The sequence below is a fragment of the Ascaphus truei genome, chromosome 4 (assembly GCF_040206685.1).
Source record: "Ascaphus truei isolate aAscTru1 chromosome 4, aAscTru1.hap1, whole genome shotgun sequence".
NCBI lineage: Eukaryota > Metazoa > Chordata > Amphibia > Anura > Ascaphidae > Ascaphus > Ascaphus truei.
The window spans coordinates 8,074,761-8,087,739 of NC_134486.1; positions in this window are offsets into that span (position 1 = coordinate 8,074,761).

The following is a 12,979-nucleotide window of genomic DNA, read 5'->3' on the forward strand; positions in this document are numbered from 1 at the left end:
ACACTTTTATATAACACTTTAACTCCCTAGGTCTCAGCCACCAAAGAGTTAAACAGGAGTCTTTGCATTACTGAGTTCTTTTATAAACACTGCAGCTAGGATACAGTGATGATGTCATGGGGTTCCAGGCTGGTCTTTATGATGCACAGTGTGAAGTGTCCTCAGACCTCTCTCCCACTGGCAGAGTGATGTCTCGTACTCGCATTACTCCCACTATGCAGAGAATGGACCTCTCAGCACACCTATTCTCCGATGAACCGTTCACTCTCCCCAATCTCCTCTACACGTTCCTGCTCCTCCTGCTGCTCTTCAAAGGGGCGAGCGCAGGCACCAGAGCTTTAATTACTCCCACTATGCAGATCATGGACCTCTCAGCACACCTATTCTCCGATGAACTGTCCACTGCCAGAGTGAGGTCTCGCACTCGCATTACTCCCACTATGCAGAGCATGGACCTCCAAGCAAACCTATTCTCCGATGAACTGTCCACTGCCAGAGTGAGGTCTCGCACTCGCATTACTCCCACTATGCAGATCATGGACCTCTCAGAACACCTATTCTCCGATGAACCACCCACTGCCAGAGTGAGGTCTCGCACTCGCATTACTCCCACTATGCAGAGCTTGGACCTCCCAGCAAACCTATTCGCCGATGAACCGTCCACTGCCAGAGTGAGGTCTCGCACTCGCATTACTCTCACTATGCAGATCATGGACCTTTCAGAACACCTATTCTCCGATGAACCACCCACTGCCAGAGTGAGGTCTCGCACTCTCATTACTCCCACTATGCAGAGCATGGACCTCCAAGCAAACCTATTCTCCGATGAACTGTCCACTGCCAGAGTGAGGTCTCGCACCCGCATTACTCCCACTATGCAGATCATGGACCTCTCAGAACACCTATTCTCCGATCAACCACCCACTGCCAGAGTGAGGTCTCGCACTCGCATTACTCCCACTATGCAGAGCTTGGACCTCCCAGCAAACCTATTCGCCGATGAACCGTCCACTGCCAGAGTGAGGTCTCGCACTCGCATTACTCCCACTATGCAGATCATGGACCTCTCAGAACACCTATTCTCCGATGAACCACCCACTGCCAGAGTGAGGTCTCGCACTCGCATTACTCCCACTATGCAGAGCATGGACCTCCCAGCACACCTATTCTCCGATGAACCGTCCACTGCCAGAGTGAGGTCTCGCACTCGCATTACTCCCACTATGCAGATCATGGACCTCTCAGAACACCTATTCTCCGATGAACCACCCACTGCCAGAGTGAGGTCTCGCACTCGCATTACTCCCACTATGCAGAGCATGGACCTCCAAGCAAACCTATTCTCCGATGAACCACCCACTCCCAGACTGAGGTCTCGCACTCGCATTACTCCCACTATGCAGATCATGGACCTCTCAGAACACCTATTCTCCGATGAACCACCCACTGCCAGAGTGAGGTCTCGCACTCGCATTACTCCCACTATGCAGAGCATGGACCTCCCAGCACATCTATTCTCTGATGAACCGTCCACTCTCCCCAATCTCCTCTACACGTTCCCGCACTTCCTGCTGCTCCACCTGCTGCTCTTCAAAGGGGCGAGCGCAGTCACCAGAGCGTTAATGGGCGGATACATCAAGGTAAGCACCAGCCGCTCAGCCAACAGGACAGGGAAGGCTACTCAGGGGAAGAATAGGGGTTAAGATCCTTGTCTTTAGTATAGAAGACTGTGAGTTCAATTAGTGCCAGGGACACCTACACAATAATAATAATAATAATAATAGCATGTTCTTGTATAGCGCTGCTAGTTTTACGTAGCGCTTTACAGAGACATTTTGCAGGCACAGGTCCCTGTACCCGTGGAGCTTACAATCTATGTTTTTGGTGCCTGAGGCACAGGAAGATAAAGTGACTTGCACAATGTCACAAGGAGCCGACCCCGGGAATTGAACCAGGCTCCCCTGCTTCAAACTTTCAGTGCCAGTCAGTGTCTTTACTCAGTGCCAGTCACTTACTTTACTTACTTTACTTACTGCGCTATGTACATTAATGGCGCTATATAAATAAAGACATACAATACAATACAATACAATACTGAGCCACTCCCTCTCCTCAATGTGTGGGGTTTGGGGAAATTACTGACAGTGGGGGCTATTATTACTGACAGTGGGGGCTATTATATCACTATCTATATGAATTTATCTATCAATCTATCTATGAATCTATCTATCGACACCTACACAATGTGTGGGGTTTGGGAAAATGTACTTTATTACTGACAGTGGGGGCTTATATATCACTGTATCTGTCTATCTGTCTCTGCCTGCCTGTCTATATCTGTCTGCCTGTCTGTACCTGTCTGCCTGTCTGTATCTGTCTGTGTCTGCCTGTATCTGTCTGCCTGTCTGTATCTGTCTGTGTCTGCCTGTATCTGTCTGCCTGTCTGTATCTGTCTGCCTGTGAGTATATGTCTGCCTTTCTGTATCTGTCTGTGCCTGTCTGTATCTGTCTGCCTGTCTGTGTCTGTCTGCCTGTCTGTGTCTGTCTGTGCCTGTCTGTATCTATCTGCCTGTCTGTATCTGTCTGCCTGTCTGTGTCTGTCTGTGCCTGTCTGTATCTATCTGCCTGTCTGTATCTGTCTGCCTGTCTGTGTCTGTCTGTGCCTGTCTGTATCTATCTGCCTGTCTGTATCTGTCTGCCTGTCTGTGTCTGTCTGTGCCTGTCTGTATCTATCTGCCTGTCTGTATCTGTCTTTATCTGTCTGCCTGTCTGTATCTGTCTGTGGCCGAGTCCATAGAAGGACAGGCCGTGCTGAGGCGTGCGGACGCTTCGCGCTGAGCCCCTGCATACTCAATGGGGATGCCTTGAGAGGGGGCTCACACGAGCGTCCGCAGGCGTGCTGAGGAGATGGAGGTTTCAGCCGAGCGCCAAGCTGTTTTTCAGCGCGCTGTTGGCTGAAAACCTCCAATCCCAGCACAGCAGTGTCGACGTCAGTGCGTCGCGGGCGATTGGCCCAGCGACGTCACTGCCCCGCCTCCAACCACCTCCCTCCGGCTCCGATCACGCCCGCTGGCTCGCCTATATGGGCATGAAATCGCCCAGATTTCAGCAGGCGAGCCTCAGCTTCAGCGCGGTTCGGATCGCCTCACCCCTCTATGGCCCGGGCCTGTGTCTGTCTGCCTGTCTGTGTCTGTCTGTATCTGTCTGTATCTGTCTGCCTGTCTGTGTCTGTCTGTATCTGTCTGCCTGTCTGTATCTGTCTGCCTGTCTGTATCTGTCTGCCTGTCTGTATCTGTCTGCCTGTCTGTATCTGTCTGCCTGTCTGTGTCTGTCTGTATCTGTCTGCCTGTCTGTATCTGTCTGCCTGTCTGTATCTGTCTGCCTGTCTGTATCTGTCTGCCTGTCTGTATCTGTCTGCCTGTCTGTATCTGTCTGTATCTGTCTGTATCTGTCTGCTTGTCTGTATCTATCTGTCTGCCTGTCTGTATCTGTCTGCCTGTCTGTGTCTGTCTGCCTGTCTGTCTGTCTATCAATCTGTCTATCTATCTATGAATCTATGTATCTATTTACCTATCTAAAGTCAAATCTCTTCCCTTCTCTACCCTTCCAGGACCTAACAATATCCAAGGGGATGAACGGAGCTCTTAGCACTACCATCTATAGCAAGAGCAGCGCCACTACCAGCCTCCTGCTAGCTAGCAGCCACCATCCTAGGTCTCTGGTAAATGGGATCCCGACTGCTCAATGTCTCACACTTCGGAGAAATTGCAGAGAAGACAGTGATTGGGAGGAACAAGCGGTGGACATGGCGAACAGTTTCCTGGAGAGGGGATATAGTCACAAAGTAATCAAGGGAGCGTATAAGAGAGCCAAGCACCAACAACACTCAGAGCTTATCACAGATAAACCCAGGGCACCAGAAAAACGTATTGTGAGAATCATCGGCACATACAACAACCAATGGGACCGTACTAAGGACATATTACAGAAACACTGGCACATCCTATTGCATGACTGTGACCTCAGGGCTGTCCTGCTTACACATCCGGCTATGGTTAGTAGGCGAGCAAGAAACCTGAGGGACGCTTTGGGTTACTTAAATGGGAGTCACACAGTATCTATCTATCTATGAATCTATCTGTCCATCTATGAATATATCTATATATGAATCTATCTATCTATGAATTTATCTATGAATCTATCTATCTATGAATCTATCTATCTATGAATCTATCTATCTATGAATCTACCTATCTATCTATGAATCTATCTATCTATCTACAGATACACAATGTGTGGGGTTTGGGAAAATGTACTTTATTACTGACAGTGGGGGCTTGTTATGTCACTCTATCTATCGATCTATCGATCGATCTATCGATCTATCGATCTATCTATCTATCTATCTATCTATCTATATATCTATCTATCTATCTATCCATCTATGAATCTATCTATCTATTAATCTATCTATGAATCTATCTATGAATCTATCTATCTATGAATCTATCTATCTATGAATCTATCTACCTATCTATGAATCTATCTATCTATCTATGAATCTATCTATCTATCTATCTATCTATCTATCTATCTATCTATCTATCAATTAATCTATCTACTAATCTATCTATGAATCTATCTATCTAACTATGAATCTATGTATCTATTTACCTATCTAACGTCAAATCTCTTCCCTTCTCTACCCTTCCAGGACCTAACAATATCCAAAGGGATGAACGGAGCTCTTAGCGCTACCATCTATAGCAAGAGCAGCGCCACTACCAGCCTCCTGCTAGCTAGCAGCCACCATCCTAGGTCTCTGGTAAATGGGATCCCGACTGCTCAATGCCTCACACTTCGGAGAAATTGCAGAGAAGACAGTGATTGTGAGGAACAAGCGGTGGACATGGCGAACAGATTCCTGGAGAGGGGATATAGTAGTATCGCAGTAGTATTGGGACTTAACCATTTAGGCAAAGAAAAATATATATATAACAATAATTACCTATCAATTTTCTATATCTAAGGAAATCAATACAACAACTCCACTACGGGGATTTTAAACAAATGTGTTTTATATGAATTTTTTTCACAATGTCACATATATATAATTCTTGATGTAATAAAATGTTATTGTTTTTGATTTTATTAAAAAGACCCTTTCATTACGGATAGAGCATAGTATCTCCTAATACTTACCTTTATCAGCCATTAATAATCAGAGTGCATGCAATTGGAGGGTCTTTTTCTTTGATCCCAATGGGACCAACCTGTCTAACCGAGGGGATATAGTCACAAAGTAATCAAGAGAGCGTATAAGAGAGCCAAGCACCAACAACGCTCAGCGCTTATCACAGATAAACCCAAGGCACCAGAAAAACGTATTGTGAGAATCATCGGCACATACAACAACCAATGGGACCGTACTAAGGACATATTACAGAAACACTGGCACATCCTATTGCATGACTGTGACCTCAGGGCTGTCCTGCTTACACATCCGGCTATGGTTAGTAGGCGAGCAAGAAACCTGAGGGACACTTTGGTGCACTTCACTGGGGGTCACACAGCACCTACATGGTTACCCACACGATCAGTGAGATCCTTCCGTGTCAGAGGTGCAAGGGTTGCCAACACATAATGGTCACCAAGGAATTTAGTAACCACGACAACACCAGGGTGTATACTATCCGTAAATGTATTAATCGCAATTCCACCTGAGTAATTTACATGGGTGTCTGCACCTGTGGCATCAAATACATAGGCAAGACAAGCCGTGCATTCAAGCAACGCGTATTGGAGCATATCGGTTCAATACCTAACAAACTGGATACTCCAGTAGCCAACCATGTCAATACTTACCACAATGGAGACCAAAAGTCTATGTCCTCTATAGGCATTTACAAATTGTCCACAGGTATAAGACGTGGTGACTGGGACACTGAACTCTTAAAAATAGAATCCAGGTGGATTTACACACTAGACACACTTCCGCCTGCTGGCATGAATGGGAGCTTTGTCTTTAGCCCATTTATCTATGTCCCAACTACCTTGACCAGTATGGCCTGATGCCTGTATGCAGGACATCCCTATAGGTACCTTCCTCTATGAGGTGTGCCTTATTAGAGCTAATGCTCTCGATAGTCTCTAGCCTGGCCATGTCTTGTCATTTCTCTACATTTTGAGTTTTAAATGAATCCTGCATACTGATCATTTCACACCGGGGGGGATTACTTTCCGCCAGTTTAGAAGTAGTGGCTACAGACCAGACAGACTTGGATATCGTGGTGATTACTGAGACATGGTGCGATGAGAACCAGGACTGAGACACACTGCAGCTATACCAGGTTACACCACAGATTTAGAACATGACAGGTTAGAGATGTAGTAGGAAAACCAAGATGCTGAAATCCACGGCCCATCCGGGACCCTGAAAACAGAACCTTTTGCAGCCCAGGAGGGTTAAAGCGGGGGCCCCCGTAGTGCTAATCCCCCCGGGTCTGACAGTGTGCAAGGGCTGCGCAGAGGGACAGAAACAATCTCCGTGTCTCACTGAGCAGCTCAGAGGGTGAGGAGCAGTCGGTCCGGTCGGTCCTGCCCCTGATGAAGTAGATGCCTGAATACGAGTTTCTGCGTTTTGAGGGGAATACTATAGAACCCTATTGGTCATCTACGTCATCAAGGGTGTTGGACAGGACATTTAAATCATTTATCCATTCAGAGGTATGGACCCCCTGCAGAGTTAGTCCTCCCGGGTCGCTTAGAGTCACGGGCCTGCAGTGCGATCCGGTGATCGCGGCGCCGGGGACAGTGACATGTGTAGGAAGGGAGCAGGAGTCGCCCTTTATGTGAAGAACAATGTAAATGCTTCTTTAGTAAATGGTGCTGTAGAGATGACGGAGGCGCTTTGGGTAACCCTACAAAGCTGGTGAGAACATTGTCATTCGTATTGGGCGGTCCTCAGATCTCCAGGGCAAAAGGAGGAATTAAACATGGGCGTTACTAGAAGACATCACTGATATGGTAATTCCAGGAGAGGGCGTCACTATGGGAGACTTCCCTTTATTTATATACAGTAGCACCAACAATGTACTCAGCGCTTTACAGTAACAATACAAGGCAAACAATGGGGATAAGTGTGACACGTATATAAGGCAAAAGGAGACCTACCCTAAGGAGCTTACAATCTAAGTGGTATGTTGGGGGCTTACAGACACAATAAGTGCATTATTAGAAGCGCTGCCAGGGGAGGACACCTGTACCTGGAGTTATTAGTAGAGGTGCATTTCCCGCTGGGCTTTGCATGTGGAAAGTGACGGTGCTTGATGAATACTGAGCGGAAGAACGTTCTACCCGTAGGGAGAGACTCGTGAGAAAGGGTTGAAACGATTCAGGACTGGAGATTAGAAAGGGGCAAATATGAGAGAACTTTGGGTTGAGCGTAAGAGGCGACTAGGGGTATAAGGAGAGATCAGAGGTGAGATATATGGGGGTGCAGAGGAGTGCATGCTTTGTAGCCTTAATGTAAAGGAGGAGAATTGTGTAGTTATACAGAGATGAATAGGAAGCCAGCGGAGAGAGTTCAGGAGGTCGGAAGCAGATAAGAGCCTAGAAGAGCAGGAGATGATTTGGGCAGCACCATTTAGAATGGATTGTAACAGAGAGAGATGTGAGGCAGGGAGGCCAGATACAAGAATGTTACAGTAATCAATATGGGAGAGAACAAGGGCGTGTTTTAGTGGCAGTGGAACATAGGGACGGGCGTATCGTAGCAATGTTGCAAAGGAAGAAAGGGTAAGATTTAGTAACAGCTTTTCTATGTGGGGAGAAGGAACGGGAGCTGTCGAATGTAACCTCTACACACCATGCTTGCAAGGTGGATAGAGGTGTTATACAGTAGACTGTAGTGGAGAAGGGAACAATGGGACCTGGTGTGGGAGGGAATATGAGAAGTTCTGTCTTAGGCTGCGCTTATAGTGCCGGCGACGGCGATGCGAATTCGCCCGAAAACAAAAGCATTGCCGTGGCCGCCGCCGCGTGCGCTTATAGTGCACGCGACGGCGACAAGCGACGGAGCGACGTCGCCATCGCCAAAACCCGCCGCCGGCAAAATTTGATTTTTCAAGGTCCGTCGCATCACGTGACGGCCCTATTAACAAATCAAATTGCGGGAATCCCGCGATGCCGCCGACCGGCGAAACATAACTTTCGCCGGTGGCGACGGGTGACGTCACCCATCGTGTCGCCGTCGCCATCGGCGGCACTATAGGCAAAGCCTAACCGTATTAAGCTCAAGGCAATGAAGGGCCCTCCAGGCGGAGATAGCTGATAGGTACGATGTAATATTTGCCTGTGCTGCAGGTCAGTGTTTTTTCGGCCAGGTTTCCTAGGAGCCCTCGGGTTCCCGGCCTCCCGAAAGAGATCCCTGCAGTTTTCTGGTAATTTGAACATTGTATGAAATACAGAAGAATTTATAATGCATCTGATCTCAGACGCGCTATTAGAGATGGTTGGGGGTTCCTCAGAATTTTACTTCGTGTTTGTCACGGTAGCTTTGGGGCCTCATGCTGTAGGCAGCGATAAGCGCCTTATCACCAGGTTGTCGCCAAAACAGCCTACAGCGATTCAGTAAGCCCCGATAAGCTGGCGGTAAGAGCAAAAATTGCCGTCTTTTTTCCACCGCAAAAAAAACAAAACCGCCAACCGCTCGACGATAAGCCACTTTTCGCCGCTCCTCGCCAGCCTCTCAATCTCGCGGTATTCTAGTAGCCCCGATTAGCTTCTCACAGCGGATCGCTGCTCTAGAATGCAGATTTGCTCTCTAAATCGCCTCGCCACAAAAAGTTGGCAAGAAGATGGGGAGAAGCTGCGGCTGAGCGGTGAGACGGCACAGAAAAAATCAGGCCTTTTTCCTGCATCGGATTGATCCCGGGAAACTCCGGAGCTGATATCCATTAATACCAGCACCAGAGACCCCCGGCATGAATCAGATGCATGAAAAATGCATTAACAGCCCACTTCATTACCGTAGCGGCTAACCACTAAGGCAATGAAGGGTTTAACCACCAGTGCCATGCTTATTGTGGGTAGCGGGGGTGGGTGACAGATGTATTTGGCTCTTGGTGGGTGTTTAGGCCTTGCGGGTGGGTAGCGGGTGGACTTAACCCCTTCATTACCTTAATGGTTTATGCCGCTAAGGTAATGATGGGGTTAACCCCTCCTGCAAGTCCTAAACACCCATCCTTGGGGCTTCTACCCCTTCACCCACCCCCACTACCCACAATAAACACAAATACACACACAAAAGCCCCACTATCCACCTCCTAGGCCCCCAATAAACATTACAATATCTAATATACAACCCACCTCCTGTGCCCCCCCATAAAACAATTATTTATTTTGTTACACACATGATTAATACCACAGACCAGCAGGGGTCCCCGGGTAGTCCCGACGGGTGTCCGCAGTCCCCACAGTGCACCATGGGGGCTCTCCACAGGTGTCTGGGGCCTCCGGGTGGTCCCTGCTAGGCTCCATGGGATCCGTATTGGCTGAAATACCATGTGACGTCGGCCATCTTGGATTTAGTGATGTCATCTTAAAGGGAAATGAAGCACAGCCATTTTGATTAGCTGGTATCATTCCCTTTAAATGACGTCATAAAAAAAGGGGGGGGGGGGGCACATGTTTTAACAGCCAATCAGATGGCTGTTGGACCATTTCCCGCCCAAATGTGACGTCGCATGCCATATTTAAGGTCGTGACGCATCATTTGAGCCCAAGAAGCCGACGAGACAACATCGTGTTGTGGATCTACCATTGGGTTTTTTGATTGACAGATGAAGACAGAAAATTAAGAAATAATTACAGAAGAAGAAAGAAGAAGCTGATTGAAAAGAAAAAAAAGAAGATTTGGGTACCTGATCCGGATCTTCATGGCGGATGGCATCGGATGCAGTTTGAGGCCTTCAAGGTACGAGAGCTTCCTGTTACCCCGGGAGTCGGAGGGCCACAGCTTCTAATGGTAAGTAAGATATTCAATGTTTGTAAATGTCTTTTTTTTACAGGTTTTACAATTTGATTTTTTTATGGTAATTTTTTATTGCACATTGACTGATAGTGTATTAATCTGTACCACTTTAGGGTACAGATCAATACATTATTAGCCAAACACTTCTTTTTTAATTGCTTGCTTTGTATTGAGGGTGATTTCTTCTATGTTTGTTTATTATGTGGATGTAATTGTTTGTCATTTTGCTGCTTTATTTTTAATTTTTTGGCAATTTATTTTCTATTTTAATTAATGATGTCTTGTGTTGGGTGTTGCTTTTAATGGTTGTGTTGCCAAGTTCTTTTATTAATTAATTGCTTTGTTGTTAATGGTTGAATTAATTCATTATTGTGCTGGTTAGTGCTTTTATTAATTGCATTTGTTGGCTAGTGTTTTTATTTAGTGAATTGGGGAGTTTTGGTGTTTTTGTATAATTTATTATTGTGTCTTTTGGGCATTCATGTATTGTGATTATGGTGCACATTGTGCTATAGTGGCTTATCAGGCCCATATTATATGGGTATGATGTACCACTTTGCCTCTCAATGGGTACAGGGTTGGTATAGTGTGTCCGGGTTGGGTGGTTAGGCCTCCCGGGTGGGTAGTGGGGGAGAGTAGTTTAACCCCTTAAAAAAAGGTTTGTACATTTATCCTGCAAAAACAAGTTGCCTCTTCTTGATAACCCATTTAGTGCTGAAAGGAGTAACAAGGAGTGTGTTTCACAGGAACCTTTTGTGTCTGATCCCATCACACCGTTGCCCTGTCCTAACCAGGCTGTCTTTACTCACGTACAGGCCCAGAATTTTCCTGTGAAGAAGAGGAACATAAAGACTCCCAAACCTGGTGACTATTACACACTAAAACCCAAGGCTGTGCCACTTACTGAAATAACACAGATCACAAACCTGATACAGCATAATGCATAACATATATGTTTTTGTTTGCCTTCCTCTGGATCAAAATACTGTAAATACAAATATAGAATAAGTATCTATCGCCTACATTTAGCATAGGCTGAACTTAAATCCGGCGTCCAAGCTGCATTCCCCTCCCCGCCTTTAATATGTGCATCAATGCAATCCACACAATGATAAGTAATTAGCTAAATTGCCGATTGATATGTTCTCCTGTGATCAATCGGCTTAGATTCGGCTTGTGGGTTCACTAAATGGCTGTCAGTGTAGCAGAAGAGGACCAAAGATGCAAAGTTGTGTGGGGAAGATCATGTGACCAGGCAGTCACAAGATACAATTGGTGCACTGCTAGAGAGAGGGCAGGGCTCAAAAAGGGGTGTGCAAGAGCCTGTTTCAGAAGAGGAAGGGGATGTGACTTTGTAAATGGTTGCTATAGGGACAAAAAAATGCTTGTTACATTATAACACATTAAAAATGTCATTCAGAGTTGTTTTTTTTTTTTGTTTTTTTTAATGCAACAAGTATTTTCTCAAAGTACGGAAATGATTTATTAAAAACACACACGTAGGATATTGCTTGGACTGTCGCTTCAATGGACATGTCTTTTTTCCACCTCATCTACTAAGTAACTATGTGACTGATATATATATACACACATTGTTTATCCTTATCCTGGCCAGGAGAGATGTAGTGCCACTGACACATAATTACTGTACACTCTCTGCTTCCTTTCTCTTTCTCTCCCTCCTTCATCCCGTCTCTTTCCTCCCCCAGCCCCCTCCTTCTCTGTCACTCCCCTTCTCGCTGATTTGGAATCTGGCTCCTCATACTCTCTCTCTCCTGATACTTCGCAGCCTCCGGGGATGGTTGGCGTCGGCTGTGGTTAATAGTCAGTCATGTGGGGACTGCCACCATTACAGCGTAAGTCATTGTCCCTCTGAGCCCGTTATATTAGAGCATGGTCTAGTGCAGAGGTGGCCAACTCCCGTCCTCAAGGGCCACCAACAGGTCAGGTTTTCAGGATACCCCTGCTTCAGCACAGGTGGCTCAATTAGTGGCTCAATCATTATGCCTGAGCCAGCATTGCTGAAGCAGGGATATCCTAAAAACCTGACCTGTTGGTGGCCCTTGCGCACTGGAGCTGCCCACTCCATGTCTAGTGAGTGTATAGAATTCACACTCAGCTGTAATGACATCACTAATATATACAGTATCTCCTTATCCACACGGGCGGCTGCCTATTATTACTGTTAGATTAATTAATGGGGGAAAACCCATGGAGATTGATGGAAATCCAGTGGTAAATACAGACTATTTGGGGTTAATGAAGAATTGCATAAAAGCCCCAATAAAGTACAGAATAATTATTTCTTCAAATGGCTTTTTTTTTAAATGATAAACACATTGGGCCTCATGCAGAGAGCATAGAATTTTCAAATTGGCGAATTTCATAAAAAGTAGCTTTTTTGGAGAGTTTTATTCTCCATATGCAGAAAAGTGCGAATTCTGCTATGTTTAACATGGATGCGTGTGGCGAGTTTGAATGGAACAGATGCGCGCTTCAGAAATGTAAAAAAAAAAAATCGCGGCTTTTTTTTCCCCTTTGCTATAGGCGGCGAGCGCCATCTTATTGCCAATATTTCCTGGCGCGGCTAAAATGAGAAAAACGCGCCATTTCCCTGGCGCATACAGCCGCTACATGCCGTTCGTACCTCTGTGCATTCGGAGAGTTTTAAAAATGGCGAGATGGAGGTTCTCGCCAGCCGCGAGGCGAGTTTTAACAATAAAAAAAAACAAAATGGCGCGTTTCTCGTAACTCGCCATTTTATGCCGGTTTCTGCGCGAAATTGTACAAAAAATGGCGAATTTTGAAATAACGATGCTCTCTGCATGAGGCCCAATGAAACCAATCTTGTAGCAGATGTGTGAGATTTACTATATGTTCTGTATACCTGAGTATCTCTTCTGGGCTGTGAACAAAAACTCTTCCCTTTGTTATCCTCGGAGATGT